Source organism: Schistocerca cancellata, chromosome 3 (genome assembly GCF_023864275.1).
Source record: "Schistocerca cancellata isolate TAMUIC-IGC-003103 chromosome 3, iqSchCanc2.1, whole genome shotgun sequence".
In the NCBI taxonomy this organism is placed as follows: Eukaryota; Metazoa; Arthropoda; class Insecta; order Orthoptera; family Acrididae; genus Schistocerca; species Schistocerca cancellata.
Window position 1 is genome coordinate 818,278,272 of NC_064628.1, and position 24,072 is coordinate 818,302,343.

The window sequence follows — 24,072 nt, forward strand, 5'->3', positions numbered from 1 at the left end:
TGTTTGGACTAATTTTTGTTTAACATGGGTTGGAAATATTTTTCTAAATTTTTGAATTGCATGTAGGGAGGAGAGCGATTTCCGGCAAGCTGTGACTGTTTGTTCTTCCCAGTTTAGGTGTTCATCCAAGATTATTCCAAGGTCTTTTACTGTTTTTTTTTTTAATTCTAATCATTTGTTTTTCTCGGCATTTACGTCATATCTACCGATTTCCGTCCCATTAGGATAAATCCTTCGGGGTGCGTCGTTTCTTCTTCTTTTTTTCTCCTTAGAGTGTTGATCAGGAACAGGAAAGACCCTATAAGCCATTAACATTTCCTTGTGGTACCTCAGATAATACTTACGCTGTATTTGTGACTTCCCGCCAAATACTACGAACTGTGACATTTCTGAGAGGAAATCATGAATCCAGTCCCACAACTGTGACGAAACACGACAGCCATGTGACCTGATTAGAAGCCGATATTGAGGAACGATGTCGAGAGCCTTCTGGAAATCTATAAACATGGAATAAATTTCACATCCGCCGTCGGTAGCACTCATTACTTCGTAAGAATAAAGAGCTATTTGTGTCTGAAAGGACGATAATTTCTGAATCCGTGTTGGCTATTTGTCAATAAATCGTTTTGTTCGAGGTAGTTCATACATAATGTTCGAACGGAGTACATGCTCTGTTATATTATTGCAAATGGACGTTAGTGATATGGGTCTGTAATTCAACGGATTACTCCAATTTCCTTGCTTGAGTATTGGTGTGACCTGTGAAACTTTCCAATCCGTAGTTACAGGTCTTTCGACTAGCGAGCGGCTGTGTATGTCATGGAGCTATTGTATCAGTGCACTCTGAAAGGAACCCAGCTGGAGTCCGCCCCCGGTAGCTGAGTGGTCAGCGCGACACTAGGAATATAATAGGTTACCAGAATAAAATGTCTTTTTTTTAAATGTATCGTTAATATATTTAAATAAATATATATGGTTACAAAAAAAAGGTTCGATTCCCCGCTGGGTCGGAGATTTTCTCCGCTCAGGGACTGGGTGTTGTGTTGTCCAAATCATCATAATTTCATCCCCATCGACACGCAAGTCGCCGAAGTGGCGTCAAATCGAAAGACTTGCACCAGGCGAACGGTCTACCCGACGGGAGGCTCTCGTCTCACGACATTTGTTTATTTACCTAACTGGAAAGCAATGTGTACAGGAAGACTTGAATTTATTAAATGATTTAAGCTGCTTTGCTATACCAAGGATACCTGTGTCTGAGTTACTCGTGTTTGCAGTTGTTCTCGATGCAAATTCCGGAATATTTGCTTTGTCTTCTTTGGTGAAGGAATGTCGGTAAACTGTATTTAGTGACTCTGCTTTGGTGAGACTGTCAGCAGTAACATTACAACCGCTATCGCGCGTTGAAAGTATTGTATGCGTGCTGCCACTAGCGTACTTTACATATGACCCGAATTTCTTTGTGTTTTCTGCCATACTTCGAAACAGAGTCGGAGATTTTCTCCGCTCAGGGACTGGGTGTTGTGTTGTCCAAATCATCATAATTTCATCCCCATCGACACGCAAGTCGCCGAAGTGGCGTCAAATCGAAAGACTTGCACCAGGCGAACGGTCTACCCGACGGGAGGCTCTCGTCTCACGACATTTGTTTATTTACCTAACTCGAAAGCAATGTGTACAGGAAGACTTGAATTTATTAAATGATTTAAGCTGCTTTGCTATACCAAGGATACCTGTGTCTGAGTTACTCGTGTTTGCAGTTGTTCTCGATGCAAATTCAGGAATATTTGCTTTGTCTTCTTTGGTGAAGGAATGTCGGAAAACTGTATTTAGTGACTCTGCTTTGGTGAGACTGTCAGCAGTAACATTACAACCGCTATCGCGCGTTGAAAGTATTGTATGCGTGCTGTCACTAGCGTACTTTACATATGACCAGAATTTCTTTGTGTTTTCTGCCATACTTCGAAACAGAGTTTCGTTGTGGAAACTGTTAAACGCTAATCGCATTAAAGATCGCTCTGAATTTCGAGCTTCTGTAAAACTTTGACAATCCGAGAGATCTTCCGTTCTCTTAAATTTGGCATTCAGAGGTAACGGGGGAGTGTGGCGCCCTGAAAATATTCTAAGTTCGGAGTTGGTGTGGCCGCATGGGCTTCTCGTTTAGCCGGGGCTCGGCAGACCGGCTGCATGGTGCTGAACATTGGCCGTTCCAAGAGGGGTAGCCCCAGCACGTGGTCCATCGGCTGCATGACTGGTAATTCCTTGGTGATGCTGTGTCGATGAAAGAGGCTTGTATGCGGGGAGGGCCAAAGATGGTGGACTTTATGAAACCTTAATGGCAAACGTTTCACAGTTTATATAGAAATTAATAGTAGCCAGATGAATCATGATACCTCAAAAAGAAACACGTTCATTACTGTTATTTGCACGACGATTCTGATGGTGTAATCAATTTGCAATATCTTTATTAGTTTAAAGTTTAGCATCTGATGGTAAATTATACAAGTAGCACCCAGCAACGAATTTCCAACACCTAAACGCTTCATCCCATTTCGTCGATAGATGTGTCTTTCGAAAGCTGTTAGTGTAAACCTAAATTGGTATAAATTACAGTCATGTAACTTGGATAGTACATGAGTTATTGGAGGTCAAAGTGGCCGATTACTATCGATCGCGTCAGGCCATAAGCACTGCACAGTTACGCGGAAAAACGGTAGCAACATGCTTATAAATATATTTATTCATCTATGTCTTTGTTTATATCCGATATATACTACTCATGAAGAAATTGGTTAAATATTTACTATATTTTAGAAAGCACAGAGATATTAGGCTACTGGCCTACCTTTTGTTGTTGTTCCTGTGATATATGTTTATTTAATTTGTTTCTATATTTAATAATGGGTGTTAGAGCGTGTTTATGATCCAGACATAGGAATATTTACTTAATTTCAAGTTATTTAAATGTAACTTCAGTATTTACTATGTGTTTCAACATGTTTGTGAGTGTACGTTGGCTTGTAGACAAGGAGGGAGCGCTCTAGCCAATCACAGCGCTCGTTACTAACAAGGAAACCTCCCCATCGCACCCCTCCTCAGATTTAGTTATAAGTTGGCACAGTAGATAGGCCTTGAAAAACTGAACACAGATCAATGGAGAAAACAGGAAGAGGTTGTGTGGAACTATGAAAAAAATAAGTAAAATATACAAACTGAGTAGTCCATGGGAAGATAGGCAACATCAAGGACAGTGAGATTTGACGAGAGCTGTGGTCCCGTGGTTAGCGTGAGCAGCTACGGAACGAGACGTCCTAGGTTCGAGTCCTCCCTCGAGTGAAAAGTTTAATTTTTTATTTTCAGCTTATGTGACAAACTCTATTGTTTTCATCACTTTTTTGGGAGTGATTATCACATCCACAAGAAAACCTAAATCCGGCAATGTAGAAGAATCTTTTTATCCATTCGCTAAGTGTACAAGTTAGGTGGGTCGACAACATATTCCTGTCATGTGACGCACATGCCGTCACCAGTGTCATATAGAATATATCAGACGTGTTTTCCTGTGGAGGCATCGGTTGACGTATGACCTTGCGATCAAATGTTTTCGGTTCCCATTGGAGAGGCACGTCCTTTCGTCTACTAATCGCACGGTTTTGCGGTGCGGTCGCAAAACACATACACTAAACTTATTACAGTGAACAGAGACGTCAATGAACGAACGGACAGATCATAACTTTACGAAAACAAAGAAAGTAAAATTTTCAGTCGACAGAAGATTTGAACAAAGGACCTCTAGTTCCGGAGCTACTCGCGCTAATCACGGGACCACGGCGCTCCTGAGCCCACATATTCATTGATGTTGCATATCTTGCTTGTGGACTACTCAGTTTGTATATTTTGCTTATTTTTTTCATAGTTCCACACAACTTTTTCCTGCTTTCTCGATTGATCTGTGTTCAGTTTTTCAAGGCCTATCCACTGTGGCAACTTATAACTGAATCTGAGGGGGGTGCGATGGGGAGGTTCCCTTGTAAGAGAGACGTGTGGAGATTGGGGAGGAGCATCGTTTCCAGAGAGGACAGGTAGTTCGGAAAGGTTCGGCGCGAAGGACACGCAGTGGACGGCACAGGACACGGGAAGTGCTGGACGTACGGCGCGAAAGGGACTTGGAGAGTGTGGGGCGTTTTATGCTTTCCTTTTATTTTTGAAAGCCCCCAACATGCTTTCTTCGTTGCTTCTTCAACGGTGATCTGACCTGTTTTGTGGACCATGTGGAATCAGTGCCATCTCTTATTGCTTTATTTGGTACATATCTCTTAACCCCTTCGATATCATTTCTCCGAATGTAAACCACCTCTGGTCTATGCTTACAGGGTCAGGCTGTTAAGAAGTGGAGAATGTCTATTAGGAAGGCATCGAGCGAAGTTTTATGATGAACATTAATAAAACCCACTAACTGCAGGGACGGATTCTTGACTGGAAGTGGAGGTCCCATGACCATGTGTCCCGAAATGCGGTGTTGCAGATGCCGCTAACGAATGAAGTTCTTCTGACCACGTGTCGTGTGCTCCTTACGTGGTGCAGACTTTGTGATTGTCGAAGTGTACTGCAAGCAACAGAATGGTTCAGTATCCATGTCGGGAACAAATCGAGATGATGTTTGTGCACAACCAGACAGATAGGAACGGTCGGGATGCAGCACGGCTACACCGAAGCAAGTACTCTCACGGACAAGAACCACATCACACAACGTTTGAAGCTTTTTTTGTGAATTTGTTGCATTATGAGTGTTTTCAGACAGGCCAACGTGCAGGGAGGCGGCGGACTTCGCGTGCACCGGATTTGGAGGGCTGGGTCTACAGGATATTGAGATGAACCCTTGCTCAAGCTCCAGGCAAGTGGCCCGCCAACGTGATGTAAGCCAAAGTATGATGACGTGTGTCCTACATGACAGCCGCTACCAGCCCTGTCACCTGTGATCCCATGGAAGCCACTTAGAACATCGGTCGTGACGTGGAAGCGATGGAATTCTGTACTGTGCAAGGTGACGATTTGCTGTCGTAGCACGCACATCGTCCATTTCCGGACGCATATCTTAGGACCTTTTTTCCTCCATTTCCTGTCAGAAATCCGTCCTGCAGTTTGTCGGTTCATTAATGTTCAACCTGTATGTACGAGGGCAATTCAATAAAGAATGATCATAATTTTTGTGGACATAATTTCTTGAGCTAAAATTTAGTCTTACGATATTCTGTTAGCTTAATGTGCAACAAATACGCCGTAGTAGCTTCATTGTTGGGACTCCTGGTTCCCGCCTGTGAGAGGCAGGCAATATCAGACATGTAGAGATGGGTCGAACTCGTTCATTCCCGTGAACTACTTCATTCATTTCACTCTTTGCCGTGAAGCGTTCAAATGAAGTAGTTCATTCATGAAGTACGGAAGCCTGGCGAAGTTGCCCAGTTCGCCGCTCAGCCGCGGCTACGCTCGCTTCGCCTCGCTCGTACAATAAAGCTTCGTAATACTTCATAATTTTACCAACAGATGGCCAACTATGCAGTAACGTGCACGCAACGTTTTACGCTCTTACAGCGTCTGAGCTAACTTAAATAGAGCATGGTCGAAGGGGACAAAGGAAAGATAAACGGAGAAGCCTGTCACATATAAAGAAGGTATTACATTTAATCTTGCTCGACATTTTCTCATGAAGCACCCAAAAAAGTCTTTATCTGCCAAGTGAAACATTATTTGTTGTATTCATGGACAGAAAACTAGGGCTACCAACAAAATGCAGTCCAATTTCGTATTCCTTTTAAAATTTAGTCCAAAATAGAGTGAGTATGTTTACCACTGTCACAAAGTCTATATATCTATGGTTAAGTAATTATTCAGAAGTTTTCCTGTAGATTTTATTTTTGTTGAGAATAATATAACCCTCCAGATTCAAAACGTAAACTGTCACCTGTAGTCATTGGTACGATTTCAGGTAAAATCCCTCTTTCAGTGTTATTAACAAACCTTTTATTTTCATGTTGGCTGTGCGTGCTCACACAGCCAGCCTCTTCGTTTGTATCTGTAATATTAATTTGTCCGAAAGCGCTGCCAACGGTAGGCTACCGGTAGACGCGAAGTATAACTGAACTGCACAAATAGTCACGGGTAATGATGTCAGCACTGCAGGAAGCAGCTGACGCTGCCTTCCCCTCGACTCCCCAAACCCTTGCAAACCTATAGTTTCCCACAAACGCACCGCGATTCGTCGACAGGCAGTAGAGGGGGGTCTGAAGTGAACGGAGAATGAGTGACGTAGCGCCGATGTAATGGGATGAGGGAGAGGGGAAGAGAGTGAGTGAACTAGAAGAAAGTGTGGAGTGTGTTATCTGTGAAGAGTTTGAAGTACCAGTTCATTGAAATTGAGTGGTTAGTTCACACTTCACTGGAGTGAAGCGTTCATTTGAACGACTCATTCACGAGCTGCCCATCACTACAGACATGTTCAGTATTGCCTACCGCTGCAATGGAAGTAACACGCGAAGAACAATATGCGGCTTTGTAAAGTTCTGTTTTCGTATCAACAAATCTTCAGCTGAGGCCTATACAATGTTACAGGAGTCCTATGGAGAGTCTGTTCTTCCCTATAACACAGCTCGAAGGTGATTTAAAATGTTTAACAAAGGGAGACAATCAATTTCAAAGCATGGTGATAGAAAAATTACACATGACTCGTGTTTGTGTGCGATGGGTTCCAAGACTGTCGATTCCCGAACAAAAGGACATTGGAGTGCAAGTCTGCGTGCAGCTTAAGTTGATGTTAGAGGAAGATCTGGATTTTCTTTCAAATGTAATCACTGCGGATGAAACTTGGCTACATCATTTTGATGCTGAGAGCAAACAGTAAAGCTCAATGTGGAAATCTCCTTCATCACCAACCACCGAAAACGCAAAAGTGGTTGCTTCTGCTGGGAAACTTATGGTCATCTCATTCTTTGATATTCGTGGAATGGTTGATCACCATGCTGTATCTTCACACACATCAGTAACTGGATAGTACTACAGGGATGTCCTGAAAACACTGCAAGTCCTTATCAGGCGCAAAAGACCACAATTCCGTGAAGCAGGCTGGATGCTGCACCACGATAATGCGCGGCCGCATATTGCCAATGTTGTTGCTGAATATCTTGCAAAAATCAACGTGAAGTGCATCCCTCACCATCCCTATAGTCCGGATTTAGGCCCATGTCATCATGTGAGTTTTTTCTATTCCATAACATGAAGAAACTCCTTCGTCGGAGGCATTATCAACCATCAGAATCAGTGGTGAAGGCTGCGGGGGCGATTTTGAAGGACCACACAAAAAAATGGTTTCCTGCCTGTATTTGAAGACTCGCAGAAACGCTGGGACAAGTGCATCGCATTCATGGTAGACTACTTTGAGAAGGACCATCAAAATTATGATGAGTAAAGGTATGTTGTCAAAAAAAATTATGATCATTCTTTACTGAACAGCCCTTGTACATTCATTTTATTTTCGGTGGATCTGAATGTTTCGTCATCGGTCGACCTTGCGGACACTAACTCCTGTATCCATAACGAAGCTCCATATTTGATCAGGATTATTTGTTGTTAGGAGGTCAAGTACATTTTCTCAACTATTTACGCTTAGACTCGCCTTCTGAATTAATCGTTCTTACAAATTTTTCGAAAAAGCATTCAGTACGATTTCGGACGACATTTTATGCCTACCACCGATTTTTAAAAGTGTGATTTCGCCAAAATTTCGAGGGTAGATTGAATGCACCGGCAACTATATTTTTATGAGTGCGGTAGCTATGCGAAATGAGACTCAGCTGTACAGAAACTGCACCATCTTAATCGGGGGTCGATAAAAACTACCAATTTATTTATTCTGGTCGTCTAGTATAATCTCTACCCATGGTAACTCACAGGAACTAGCTACTTTAATTTCACTACAAAGTAAACTACTTCTTACAGCAATAAACACTCTTTCTTTACTTCCCTAATGACAGTGAGAAGTATAAAACGGAAACTACATTACACTACAGTTTATTTATGAATCTCTTATAACCTACCTAAATAATGTCGTTTACTTTTAAGGACAACAAAATGGCAGGTAAACTGCAGAAGACATCTTTTGCAGATAGACTTCGTATATCTATACTCAACAACGTGAAGTTTTCTTTACTACACCCCTAGTCAAAGTAGTGAATGTGTGACATAGGAAACTTCTATGCAGTGTAATATTTGAGTGGTTTAACATGCCAAATAAGCCACCTCAACTGTAGCTGAAGGAAAAACCACACAGACGTGATAATAAAACGTAAAAACAATAAAACTGTTTCCCAACACAGAACAAACAACTTCCACAATTGGTGGTACATCCGAGTCACAAACAGCAAGAACCATCAACATATTCGTTTTCAAGCAAAAGTAATTCCATGTATTAGAAAGGCGAATAAAGTGTAAGAACGTGTAGATCGTTACACTCACACAAAATTATTACTCGTCAGTGAAAGTGCTTATCATAATACAAACAGACAGCAACACAAATGTACGCTTCTCCTGGTATAAGTCCGTGTTACAAGCTCTTACTTTCAGCCTAGTAAGCTATAGTTGTACACATATTCGAAAGTATTTCTTCATGAATAAGTTATATCTTATGTCACTGGAATCAGTGAGATTCGGCTGTTTTTGCATTTACTTCACAGTTTCACTATCATTCATTTCTTTTGATAATTTAACAGTATTCGGAACGCAAAATGGTAAAACTTATTTCTTTAATTAAGTAGAAAAATAATTAAAATCGAACGTTAAACTTATGGATGGTTTTTTCGCCACTAAGAGGGCTAGTATCGTTCCAGCTGTCAGACGGTAATAGTTTTCACAAAAGTGTGTGTTGCGACTGTGTATGTTAGCTGTTCCCATGCTAACATCCACCCAGTCGTTGTTTAACCATCATCGTTATACACCCTGCTGGTTGTTTATTCTTTTATTGAGATCAACAAGTCTTTACAATGAAGTAAAATGTCATTTTTCCTTAGTAGTTTTTGTGTGGTACAGTTCGAAACATGGAAAACATGGAACATTATAGAGGTTAAGTTCCTTTTTTTGTTTTTGTTTCGTTTCTACAAAATAATTTCACACTCATTTTGCATTGCCGAACAATGCAAGGCCATAACAAACAAAACAACAATTGCAAAGATATAATCATTACACTACAGCTCTGCTGGCCCCATTGGCGCAACAAAAGTGGCTCCACCAATATTTCGTATGGTCAAAGAATATCTCAGTCAACTGACAGCGCCGTTGCCAATATCCATCTGCGAAGCCAAGAAACCTTTCGTCAATACCGAAGCTATGTGACTGACGATAGTCGCCTATTGAGCTGCAGAAACGCAGAGACGTTACCGTAGATATATACAGAAAATTATGTTACGCGACTGGTTGAAAAACAGGAGCCAAGCAGAACCTGTCGTCCTGTGGCTGCACGAAAAGCATTATTCAACATGGTGGCGTTGCTGTCAGGGTTCCTCCAAGCCATAATCCGTAGGTAGCGGTCATCCACTGCAGTAGTAGCCCTTGGGCGTCCTGAGCGAGGCATGTCGTCGATACTTCCTCTCTGTATCTCCTCCATGTCCGAACAATATCGCTTTGGTTCACTCCGAGACGGGTGGACACTTCCCTTGTTGAGAGCCCTTCCTGGCACAAAGCAACAATTCGGACGCGATCGAACGGCGGTATTGACGGTCTTTTTCTTATTTATTTATTCCACAAAAACAGTAACAAAAATGGCTACAATGAAATGACATAAATAAGGTGACAGATAATTGCAAATTACAGCATTCAAAAAATGAGTCTTTAGCAGTAGCACAATTTAGCACCTTCACTGTCACTTTCAACTGGGGGCAGCAGATCAGCATGCACATTTTCTTCTTCTGCAGCCGTCTAGGCATGGTTGAACCACAGACAACACGAGCCATGTACCTACTCCCTGGTGGAGTGCTGGAACTGATCGGCTGTCGGACCCGCTGCGTCTAGTTGGCGCTGCTCATTCTTGGTTGTTTACAATTTTGGATGGGTTTAGTGAGATCTCTGGTCAAAGGGACTGTGTCTGTGATACACTATCCATAGCCAACGTCTTTCTTCAGGGGTTCTGGGAGCTGTACTGATGCACAACTTTTTTTGATGTGTGTATAATTGTGTCTGTGGCTGTTAGCTTTCTGAGCTTATCAAATGTGTGTTTATTGTTGGCTCTGTTTATTGTTATATCCAAGAAACGTATTTGCTCTTGTGTCTCTTTTTCCACGGTGAATTGAATATTTTTATTTATATTGTTTATGTCTGTATGAAGTTTATCAGTTTTCTCTGTTGTTTCATCTCATCTGCTACACAGTTTATGTCATCCACATGTCAGTAGATATTATGTCTAAGTCATCCTGGATCCTTCTACAGTCACTTAACGACGACATTTTCCCGTGCCCTACAGCGTCATCAGGAAACCGTTGCAGATTGTTAATCATCCTATCCGTCATATCGTGGAATATATAGAGAATAAAATCGGTCCAATCACTAGTTAGTATAGCACTCCTGACATTGCCTCTAAAGCGCACTCGACGTCAAGGATAACGTACTGGTTTCTACGGCTTAAGAAGTTTTTGAGCCATGGACTTAGTTAGCAGGCTGTACTCTGCCATGAGTCAAAACTTTCAGGGAATCTAGGCATATGGAGTTTGACTATTACCCTTCATCCATGGTTCGCCGGGTGCTAAGCGAGAAAAGTGCAAGCTGAGTTTCGCACGAGCGTTGCTTTTGGAAATCGTGCTGAATCGCGGGCAGAATCTTTCCTGTCTGAAGGATATACAATATGCTCATATACAATATGCTCAGGAAATCTTCAGAAATCCTTTGTTAAGGATACTGAATCGCAGTTTTTCGGGTTCGTTTCTTTAACCATCTTTTGTGCAGGAGTTACTTAAATTTTGTTCCAGTCGCTTGGGTCGTTGTATTGGGCTAGACGTTCGCGATCAATGCAAGCTAAGTAATTGGAAAATGACTAACAGTACTTTCTGTAAAACCAGACAGGGACTCCATCCGTGGCTGGTGACTTACTTGTTTTCCACTCTTTCGGTTTCTTCTCAAAGCCAGGAATGCCGATTTCTACTTCACTGACATATCGACGTCCGAGACTTATATTGGCTCATGGAATGGCAATGAATTGTTCGGTTAGTGGCCGTGAGGCAACATATTACAGACAGTCTTTAGGTACCCCACTACGCGATTTCTTAGAGCGGAGTTTGCTCTCACACTGTGCCCACATGCTCTCGGTCTCAATGGTGTTTCCATAACTAAGACGTCGTCCAAGAAAATGGAAATGAGTGTATCTACCGTCTGTGCGTCTGTCGTATTATACAGAGGATTCAGATCGAATGCATCTAAAACAGGTAGAAAAACTTCATTATTTTCTCTCTGAACTTATGACAATGTTACGTATTAATGTACAGTGTTACCTAAGACATTCTTAAGAAAGTGCACAGTAGCCGCTGCTAGCTCTCGGTGTTCATCTACGTCGTATATGAAGGTTGGTTGGTTGGTTGGTTCTGGGGAAGGAGACCAGACAGCGATGTCATCGGTCTCATCGGGTTAGGGAAGGACGGGGAAGGAAGTCGGCCGTGCTCTTTGAAAGGAACCATCCCGGCATTTGCCTGGAGCGATTTAGGGAAGTCACGGAAAACCTAAATCAGGATGGCCGGACGCGGGATTGAACCGTCGTCCTCCCGAATGCGAGTCGAGTGTCTAACCACTGCGCCACCTCGCTCGGTGTGTATATGAAGGTTCAATAGTTTTTATGTTAACTGGTCTCGTCGCATCAGGTAAAACACTATTGGAAATGGGAAGTGTTATATCATGGAAAACTTGACACAACGCTACCTAACTAATACTGTAGTATGTTCATGCCTGTGGCATACGTTGAATATAATTTCACCCTTGAGCGAACTTATTTCTAGCGCGGAAGAAAACTATTCCTGCATACGAAGAATGGTGATAGTACGTTACTGCAATGGAGTATGTCGAACGTTAATGGAAAATTTCGGGCAAATATTCTAAAATAGCAATTTGTCGCCATTTTTCTCACTTCGAGAAGTAACGAATCATGGGAACGAGGGACATGGTAACGTCATATGGCTGGCTGCAGAAGAAATAGCGACGTCATCAATTCAGTACAACAGTTGGATAAGGAGAGAAGGCACGAGTCCTTTTAGAAGGAGAATCATAGGATTATTCGACCGACTCTGACGAATAGACGGGAGACCAAAGCTGAAATCCTGGTATGTTACGAAAAGAGTGTCACCACGAACCACCGGGAAAAGATTATTGGAACCTGGGTTGCGATATCGAGTTACTAACACCATACAATTGAAAACAGAGATTGAAAGTTGGTTGTTAAAACATCGAAACGCCTGTTTGTAAGTGTCTGGTTGGTATCTGAGAATCTGATAAAACTTATTTTGGTGTCTAAATACGTAAATCTCAGTGCAGGGGAATAGAACTGCGTTAAAATTAAATTTTGAACGGAAATATGCGGAGATGACGCTACACGATGCGAAATCCAGGCTAGCCAGTACAACAAACGAATTGTCTGCGAGAAAGGATCCATTATCAATGAAATTACCACATGCTATTTGACTGCAAAACACTGGCCCTGAATATTGTTGATCTTTATCTTTGGTTTTGCACACAATGTCTGTACGAAAACTGTTAATTTAATTACACAGCAAGTGAACATGAAATTAAACGCATCTGACTTTCTGATAAAACTGCTTGAAAACTTAGAAGACAGCACTTTACTGAGATATTCCACTGGTATTAAGCCTCTGACCTAATATATTATTTTCAGTAATAACGCTCTGACAATCAGTGGTCATGCATTGTGATAGTTAAATCTGTTGGCCTATTGTGCGAACGGAACGCTCGCCTGTTCTGCAACCTGTTACTATTAAGATGATGATGAAACTGTCAAAAATCAAATTTCATTTATCGTACTTGCGATATGCAGCGCAAGACAGTATCTTATCACTTCTCGCCGGCCGGGGTTGCCGAGCGGTTCTAGGCGCTACAGTTTGGAACCGCGCGACCGCTACGGTTGCAGGTTCGAATCCTGCCTCGGGCATGGATGTGTGTGATGTCCATAGGTTAGTTAGGTTTAAGTAGTTCTAAGTTCTAGGGGACTGATGACCTCAGAAGTTAAGTCCCATAGTGCTCAGAGCCATTTTTTTTATCACTTCTCAAAAAATGCTTCTGCAGCACACTATTAGCGATGTGCAATGTGAGTATATAAAACAAATTCACAAAGGTAAAGAATAAAAAACGAGGAATTAAACTTAACGACTGATAAATGAGAACAAGAATCCAAGTTAAACTATGCTTTAGTAAGCCAGAACAACAATATACATTTTCGTGAACTTCTCGCAATGAGACAAGTTATCAAGATCATTCTTAATAATTTTCCTGTGCACAGTTACTTCCCTTCACACTTGCGTCAATTACAGGACAAAAATTGCATACTATGTGACCAAAAGTATCCAGACACACCCAGAAACATACGTTTTTCATATTAGGTGCACTGTGCTGCCACCTACTGCCAGGTACTCCATATCAGCGACCTCAGTATTCATTACGTCCAGAGAGAGCATAACTCACGGACTTCGAATGTGGTCACGTCACTGGGTGTCACTTGTGTCATACGTCTGTACGCGAGATTTCCACACTCCTAAACATTCCTAGGTCCACTCTTTCCGATGTGATAGTGAAGTGGAAACGTGAAGAGAAACGACAGCACAAAACCGAACAGACCGACCTCTCCTGTTGACCGACAGAGACAACCGACAGTTGAAGAGGGTCGTAATGTTTAATAGGCAGACATCTATCCAGAACATCACACAGGATTTCCAAACTGCATCGGTTTCACTGCAAGTACTATGACAGTTAGGCGGGAGGTGAGAAAACTTGGATTTAGTGGTCGAGCGGCTACTCCTAAGCCACATGTCACACCGGTAAATGCCAAACGGCGCACCGCTTGGTGTCAGGAGCGTAAACATTGGACGATTTAGGAGTGGAAAGACGTTATGTGAAGTGACGAAGCACGGTGCAAAATGTCACAAATGAATGGTGAACATCATCCAACAGCGTGTGTAGTGCCAATAGTAAAATTAAGAGGCAGTGGTGTTATTGTGTGGTAGTGTTTCCATGGAGGGGACTTGCACCCCTTGTTGTTTCTCGAGGCAGTATCACAGCACAGGTTCAAAATGGCTCTGAGCACTATGGGACTTAATATCTGTGGTCATCACTCCCCTAGAACTTAGAACTACTTAAACCTATCTATCCTAAGGACATCACACACACCCATGTCCGAGGCAGGATTCGAACCTGCGACCGTAGCAGTCGCGCGATTTCGGACACAGCGCAGGCCTACATTGATATTTTAAGCACCTTCTTGTTTCCCACTGTTGAAGAGTAATTCGGGAATGGAGATTGTTCTTTCAACACGATCAAGCACGCCCGCATCTCGTGGTCGTGCGGTAGCGTTCTCGCTTCCCACGCCCGGGTTCTCGGGTTCGATTCCCGGCGGGGTCAAGGATTTTCTCTGCCTCGTGATGGCTGGGTGTTGTGTGCTGTCCTTAGGTCAGTTAGGTTTAAGTAGTTCTAAGTTCTAGGGGACTGATGCCCATGGATGCTAAGTCCCATAGTGCTCAGAGCCATTTGAACGATCAAGCACCTGTTCATAATGCACGGCCTGTGCCGGAGTGGTTACACGACAGTAACATCCCTGTAATGGACTGCACAGAGTCCTCACCCGAATTCTACTGAACAGCTTTGGGATGTTTTGGATCGTCGACTTAATGCCAGACCACACCGACATCGATACCTCTGCTCAGTGTAGCGCTCCGTGAAGAATGGACTGCCATCCCTCAAGAAACCTTCCGGCACTTGCTTGGTCGTGTTCCTGCGAGAGTGGAAGCTGTCATCAAGGCTAAGGGTGGGCCAACACCATATTGAATTCTAGCATTGCCAATAGAGGGCGCCACGAACTTGTAAATCATTTTCAGCCAGGTGTCCGCATACTTTTGATCATATGGTGTATATTGCATTATAATATATCTACAGTAAGCCTCAGTCATATGCTATGTTCCAACGACAAGAAATTACACTTATATATATATATATATATATATATATATATATATATATATATATATATATATATATACAGGGTGAGTCACCTAACATTGCCGAATCGATTCCACAGACCGAACGTGAGGAGAGGGGCTAGTGTAATTGGTTAATACAAACCATACAAAAATGCACGGAAGTATGTTTTTTAACACAAACCTACGTTTTTTTAAATGGAACCCCGTTAGTTTTGTTAGCACATCTGAACATATAAACAAATACGTAATCAGTGCCGTTTGTTGCATTGTAACATGTTAATTACATCCGGAGATATTGTAACCTAAAGTTGACGCTTGAGTACCACTCCTCCGCTGTTCGATCGTGTGTATCGGAGAGCACCGAATTACGTAGGGATCCGTAGGGAACGGTGATGGACCTTAGATACAGAAGACACTGGAACAGCACATTACGTCCATATGCTAACACCTTTTTATAGGTCTTTTCCACTGAAGCACATGTACATTACCATGAGGGGTGAGGTACACGTACACACGTGGTTTCCGTTTTCAATTACGGTATGGAATAGAGTGTGTCCCGACATGTCAGGCCAATAGATGTTCAATGTGGTGGCCATCATTTGCTGCACACAATTGCAATCTCTGGCGTAATGAATGTCGTACACGCCGCAGTACATCTGGTGTAATGTCGCCGCAGGCTGCCACAATACGTTGTTTCATATCCTCTGGGGTTGTAGGCACATCACGGTACACATTCTCCTTTAACGTACCCCACAGAAAGAAGTCCAGAGGTGTAAGATCAGGAGAACGGGCTGGCCAATTTATGCGTCCTCCACGTCCTATGAAACGCCCGTCGAACATCCTGTCAAGGGTCAGCCTAGTGTTAATTGCGGAATGTGCAGGTGCACCATCATGCTGATACCACATACGTCGACGCGTTTCCAGTGGGACATTTTCGAGCAACGTTGGCAGATCATTCTGTAGAAACGCGATGTATGTTGCAGCTGTTTGGGCCCCTGCAATGAAGTGAGGACCAATGAGGTGGTCGCCAATGATTCCGCACCATACATTTACAGTCCACGGTCGCTGTCGCTCTACCTGTCTGACCCAGCGAGGATTGTCCACGGACCAGTAATGCATGTTCCGTAGATTCACTGCCCCGTGGTTTGTGAAACCCGCTTCATCGGTAAACAGGTAGAACTGCAACGCATTCTCTGTTAATGCCCATTGACAGAATTGCACTCGATGATTAAAGTCATCACCACGTAATTGCTGATGTAGCGACACATGAAACGGGTGAAATCTGTGACGATGCAGTATGCGCATGACACTACTTTGGCTCAGTCCACCGGCTCTCGCAATGTCCCGTGTACTCATGTATGGGTCCATGGCAACAGCAGCTAACACACCAACTGCGCCCGCTTCTCCTGTGGCGGGCCTGTTACGGACCCGTTTGCGTGCTACGACCATACCCGTTGCATACAGTTGGCGGTAGATGTTTTGCAATGTGCGGCACGTTGGATGCTCTCTTTCCGGGTACCGTTCTGCATACACCTTGCAGGCTTCAACTGCATTTCGTCGACACTCGCCATAGATAAGTATCATCTCCGCCTTTTCAGTGTTCGAATACATCATGGTCACAGTTCCTACAACACTACACTATCACAGACGTCTGGTAACACGGTGTACTACAGTTGGTCTGCGTGCGGAGACGAATGCAGAATAACAATAGCAGCAAGCGCTACATGCGGACACTGCGACAGCTAGACCAAACCACAACAGTGCACTACAGCCACGCTCGTAAACACGGTCGTCATCGCAAACATGTCCCTGCAGATGCTGCTCGCCGACCGTGGCCCGTGTTTATTACAACACGCAACTGAACGTCGGAGGTTTCAAGCGTCAACTTTAGGTTACAATATCTCCGGATGTAATTAACATGTTACAGTGCAGCAAACGGCACTGATTACGTATTTGTCTATATGCTCAGATGTGTTAACAAAACTAAGGGGGTTCCATTTAAAACAACGTAGGTTTGTGTTAAGAAACATCCTTCCGCGCATTTTTGTATGGTTTGTATTAAACAATTACACTAGCCCCTCTCCTCACGCTCGGTCTGTGGAGTCGGTTCGTCAGTATTTGATGTGGTTTACGAAATATATCCAGCGCTTACGTTAGGTGACTCACCCTGTATATATATATATATATATATATATATATATATATATATATATATATATATATATATATATATATATAATTCCTCTTTTGACCTTCCACGCGTTCATTTTATCTTATTTCCACAAAATTTTCCTCAGAAAATACTTTACAAAATCCTCTTTAAGTAATGCGGCCTCCACGGCACGGCAGGTCAGCTTCCATCCTTCTCAAACCAAGTACATAGCCAGGGTGTCTAACACACAGACTTCTATTGTCTTCAAAAGAAGTAACGTCTCTGACCATCATTTGTATTCTCAGGAACAGACTTACAAAGAATATGATTATATCGAAATTACTGGAGTTTAGTACATTTATCAAATACACAACTTCATTCACATTAATGGCCAGAACGTCTTGAAAATAGTCATGGTAAATAAAACAGTTCCGTTTCAAGAACCACAGTCCCTGGGACATTGACTGTAAATCTGTTTCGTTCAGCGCTGAGTCTCGCTTTTATTTGTATTAGCCATATTAACGCCAACATAGGAAAAAGTCAGAATAAGCAGCGATTCTCGTGAACCATACCTTGCAGCCTGTTGAATCACAGTGTAGTGGAACACCAACATCGATATTCCTTGTATCTGTCTCATACAACTTCTTTGTCTGCCTGTATTTCAGGTGATTTCTGTATCACCATAATCATTGATATAATAGACATGTAAATATTTTATCCGTTATTTATGTCCATTTATGTAGTTGTAATTAATCTATGGATGTAATTTTAAAAATGGTGTTCTACGAAAAAATGCATAGATTAAAACTTTATTGGTAATACTGGTTCATATATAGGGTACTTGAATTTGTAATCATGTAAAAGCTCCGCAACAGAATCTATCAGGGGCAATAGAAAAGATGGATCTGGCGGTCGAACAGCCAGGCTCGTTTGTGACAAGAGTCAGTCGGTGGCTAGCATGTAAAGTGTTCGCGTTTTATATGCTGAACGAGGCAAGCTGAGCAGCAAGATTATGTAATACAGCCTCGCGCGTGGAAGTAATGTGTTTAATCATTCATGACATGCATTGCTTAGTTCTGCCCTACAGAAATCCGACGCTAGGAAGGGAATTTTCGGAGCATGTTACGCAGCAAGACCCATGGTTACCTTTGTTGCCTTTGTGAGTAGCCACAGGAAATTGCCAAAGCCACCATCTTCGTCTCAAGCAATCAGCTGAGTACTGTACAATTGCATGTATCAGAAACCTTGGGCTCTCCCCAAATAATAACACTGTCTTGTTTTGAATTTGTGTAGAAGATCTATATTTAATCCTTATTCATTTATCTAGGCAGGTTCCTTTACCAAGTGCTGCATTGTTTCAGAGTATCTTATTTTATTGAACTCGAAAGTAATTCCTTTTGTTAACTACATTTAATAAACTTTATGGAGTAGTAAAAAGTACAATTGCAAGGAAATGATATAAAGTATTTCACTTAAACGTCACTCTCATTGATATATCAGTACAGTATTTAAATTATTAGTTTAAAACCGTGATCAATGAAAGTAGTACTGACTAGTAAACTTGAAATGCCAGATTAAGGATTAGTTACTGTAAAGGTTTGTATTATATTTATAGTTTAAGTGTTTGCGGTTAATAGTGTTTTTCTTACTGTATGTTAGCAAAGCTAATCAGCATTGATCGTAGTCACTGACAGAATGGTTCCTGGCCCCCCTATACAAATTTCAAAGCCAGCTTTGGTTTCCATATTACAGTTGTTGTACTAATAAAGTGCAACTGTCAATCTTATAATATCTGCGTGGTATACACTGAAACGGGAAAGAAACTGGTATAGGCATGCGTATTCAAATACAGAGATGTGTAAAGAGGCAGAATATGGCGCTGCTGTTGCCAACGTCTACGGAAGACAAATGTCTGGCGTGGTTGTTACATCGGTTAGTGCTGCTACAATGGCAGGTTATCAAGATGTGAGTTTCAGCGTGGTGTTATAGTCGGCACACGAGTGATGGGGCACAGCATCTCCGAGGTAGCGATGAAGTGGGGGTTTTTCCATACGACTATTTCACGAGTGTACCGTGAATATCAGGAATCGGGAAAAACATCAAATCTCCAACATCGCTGTGGCCGGAAAAAGATTCTGGAAGAATGCGACCTATGACGACTGAAGAGAATCGTTCAAGGTGACAGCAGTGCGTCCCTTCCGCAAACAGCTGCAGATTTCAGTACTAGGCCATCAACAAGCGTCAGCGTGCGAACCATTCAACGAAACATCATCGATATGGGGTTTCGGAGCCGGAGGCCCACTCGTGTGCCCTTCAAGATTACACGACACAAAGCTTTACGCCTCGTCCGGGCCCGTCAACACCGACACTGGACTGTTGAGTTGCGTCGAGTGAATGAACGTATACGGGTGTGGAGAAAACGTCATGAATCGATGGACCCTGCATTCAACAGGGGACTCTTCAAGCTGCTGAAGGCTCTGAAATGGTGTGGGGTGCGAGCAGTTGGAGTGATGTGGGACTCCTGATACGTCTAGGCAGGACTCTGACAAGTGACACTTGCGTAAGCACCCTGTCTGATCAGCTGCATCGATTGACGTCCATTGTGCATTCCGACTGACTTGGGCAGTTCCAGCAGGATAATGCGACACCTCACACGTCCAGAACTGCTACAGAGTGGTTCCAGGAACACTCTTCTGAATTACAACACTTCCGCTTGCCACCAAACTCGTCAAACATGAACATCATTGAGCATAGGTGTGATGCATTGCAACGTGTTGTTCAGAAGAGATCTCCACGCCTTCGTACTCTAACGGATTTACGGACAGCCCTGCAGGATTCATGGTGTCAGTTCTCTCGAGCACTGCTTCAGACGTTAGTCGTGTTCACGCCACGTTGTATTGCGGCACTTCTGGGTACTCGCGCGTGCCCTACACGATATTAGGTAGCTTTACCACTCTCTTTGGCTCTTCAGTGTACATTGTAGAATGAAAAAGTCGTTTTTTTATTGATGAAAGCCATATGTTTGTGATGCGATGGGAAGGCGGGGACTTTCATATCAGCTTCCTGGCAGCACCTTCATGAACTGACACAGAATGGTTTTAGGCATGAGACGAAAATGCTGATGATGATCTTCAGATGCTGTTTGCTTGCATGCAACAACGAATGTATGGGTATATCTATACTCGTGGGGGTCGCACCTCAGTCTGGTGTTAATGATGGACATCAGTTCCATATGGATTAAGAATTTAATCATTTAATACCAAATCTGTGATGAATATCTGCTTGAAGTGTGTTAAATACCAGAATAATGCTTCATTGTTTTACACTGATCATTTCCGATGAGGATAGGAGCTGAAGTAATGAATTAAAATTTGTTCCACAGCTGGGACTTAAAGCTGTGTCTTCTGCTTACTGGGCAGATGTGCTAATCTCTACATCACCGTAGCATTGTAGCTACAACAGCTTGAATGGGCTGAGGGCGTGAATTAAAGGTTGTGTTAAGGAGGGCGTTGGACTAGAGTAGTCCATCCAGGTACGGTAGCCTCAGTGCTGCAGCGGTGTGGCGGTTAGCATATCTGCCTATTAAGCTAAAGAACTGCGTTCAAGTCTCTTTAATTCGTTTAATTCCTTATCAGAGATCAAGTTGAGACTCATATGTCTCCAGAAAAATATAATGTGATATTTTCCGTCAGTGTACATTGTGCAGACCAATCGTCGTCTGCCTAACTGAGACCTTTGTACCAAAAACTTTGGAACCTTATCTCCTAGATTACCACTGACAACCATGTAAAGACGTTTCACCATTCACCTTCACTCTTCAGAATCCTCACCTCATTTCGATTTCAGGCGGTGATTCACAAGCACGAGTGTAAGTTAGCTCCGTCCAATTTATTTCCAACCGGAGTGTCCTCGTAAAAGGCTGCAAGAAAAATACTTTCGCCCTGATTATACAACCATTACCCGGGAGAGTGGGCTGTAAAAGCGGAGAGACGGGAATGGATGATTACCGGCTGGTTTGCTTCAAAAGAGACTCCGCCCAGCGGCGATAAGCAGAAAGGGTGTGGCAGCCAACCCCCGAAATAGCAGCTCTGCTCCGCTCTGTTCCCAGTCCACAACCAGCGCCGCCTCGTCGGCGCCGAGACGCCCACAAACCGGCGTCTACGCAGACGAGTACAGCAGTTTACCCGTAAACGGCTCGAGTAGTATGTGAATATGTGTCCCTAAGTGCTTGTTTATCGCAGCGTACGTTAACGTCCCAAGACGACGGCCGGCAATAATGGGCCGATAGTTACTGCATACGAGACGTCCTAAACGAATAAATTCGCATAATTACCACTACAGTGTCCCCTAACAGTAACACTGACTCCAATGGCTCTTACATGTTGCAGTATGGGGTCCGTCCGACCATGCTTGTAAGCTTTATAAGCAGCCACATGTCTTCCATTCTGCCTACTTTAACGGTATGTTACAGTTCCTAAGCGGTATAGCTAGACAATTCAATGCTTATTCGAAATAAAAGTCCCTCACATGAGCATAGTATCTGTCGCACTGAAAATTGCCGAGAGCAGAAATCTATTAGCAACTCTATTGCAGGAAGCTGAGTTTGTATACGTTTTTCTTCCATTTGACACAGCTGAGCAAAGTTCACAGATTCAGACCATCAGATTACCAGTACGTCTTTTCCTGGTACTGCTCATTTGTAAGAACATAGGCTGCGAGAGGTAGGGTCCAGGTATAATGTAAGGAATCAAACTGTGATGTGTGAATGTGGAAAATGCTGCTAGACGAATTCAAATGTTCATTCTCACATTCTTTGCATGGTCTCTAGTGCGATACATCGCAGAACAAGAATATCGTCTGTGAACAATGTTACACTGTATCATCGCTTTGCTTATCGAATTGGAAACAATAAACCACAATGAAGCTAATCGTCAGTGGTGGAACAGACCACGCTCGAAAAAAGAATTGTCGACCCAAAAAATCATATTAACCATAAAAACTATTAGTGTGGTAAGTAAATCAATGAAACCACAGATCAGAGGTAGAGAACCATCACCCCAGTCGCCCTCAGTTTGACACACATCCTTCTCCTTCCTTGTGACGTAGCCATATTGACGTTCCTACTACTTTAAACTACTCTATCCTGCATCCTAGGAAAGATATTACATAATGACCAGTATGGATGCATTATTCCACACACTAAACATATGTCTCTCATCATCAGTTATCACGATTTTCGCAATTAAATTACTTGGGGTAACTTCCGAATTCCACATTTGAGATACGCTGCGCCTTTGCTCTGTCGTCTTTTAGACATTTAACCAGTCTTGATGATACGCTTGCTCTGGAAAGTTACAGAGCTTAACCGGGAACATTTGCACATAGTTCAAAAAATGAGAAATTATGTACCGTTATTTGTCGGCCAAATATTAACAATGCAAATACTTTCGAGCTGCAGGATCCGAGCTGATATTCATTGATTCGGCGTTCCGCGGATTGCATTCGATTTTTATTTTTCGTTTTTTCTTTGGTTCACAAGTTTCATGTCAAAAGACCCCAGAATGGAAGGAGGACTGGAATTTACCGTCCCATCGACGAAAAAGTCAGTAGCGTCACGAAAATGTGCGTTACTGTACAGCATGCATTTTCAGCATATGTTAACGGGGACCTATTTTCAAGCTGAAGTTGAATGAATGTCTTTGGCAAACTCTGTAGCTCATTTATATGTGACTCTCATGGAATAAACAGAATTTACGATATACAGTTTTCGTAAGACTGGCTAAAATTAATTGTAACATTTAATAAAACAAACCACCATTTTTTTTAGGCACTGACTACTTACTTAATAAAAAATACATTTCAGGTTCGTGTTGAGGTTACAGTGGCCTTAGAGAATAAATAATAAGAAAAAATAGCAACTTAAGGGTCAATCAGACGGAAACGAGGCACTTGGAAAATACAGTAAGTGAACTGTTTATTAGTTCAAAAGTAATAGCCATAACATACAGTCATCTCCCTGTCAGACAAGTCGGTCAGTGCCCTCATGGAAAAATGTTTTCGGTTGCCTGTGGAACCATGATTGTACCCAAGCGCGTACGTCCTCGTGCGAAGCAAATCGGATATCTTTCCTCAGAGCTCCAAAAATACAGAAACCGCAAGGGGAGAGATCGGGACAGCATGGAGGATGCGGAAATTTCGCTCACATGTTGCCAAGATTGTTTAGAGTAAGCTGCAGAAGTTTCGCTGGGAAGCCCTTACACGTGCTCCATATACTCCCGATGTGACTTCCATATTTTTGGAGTCCAGAAGAAAGACACTCGTGGCCGCCGACTTGCTACGGGCGAAGAGGTGCACGCCTGGGTACAATCATGGTTCCGTAGGTGACAGCAAAAATTTTTCTATATGGCCATTGACTGTCTTGTCGCACAATAGGCTAAATGTATTAACGGCTAAGGCGATTAATTTTGAAATAATAAACAGTTCACTTGTTTTTCCATCTGTCTCGTTATAATTTGTACGCCCTTGGGAAAGGCTAAGTAGAAAGGGTAAACAAATATGGACATAAAACACGGCTGCAGCAAGGGAAATATTATAACCAGAGCGATGTATACAAAAGAAGTAAGGGGAATGCGAACAGTGTGAAACATACAAAATCAGCGTACTTACAATAGGATATATTTATCAATATCATAGATT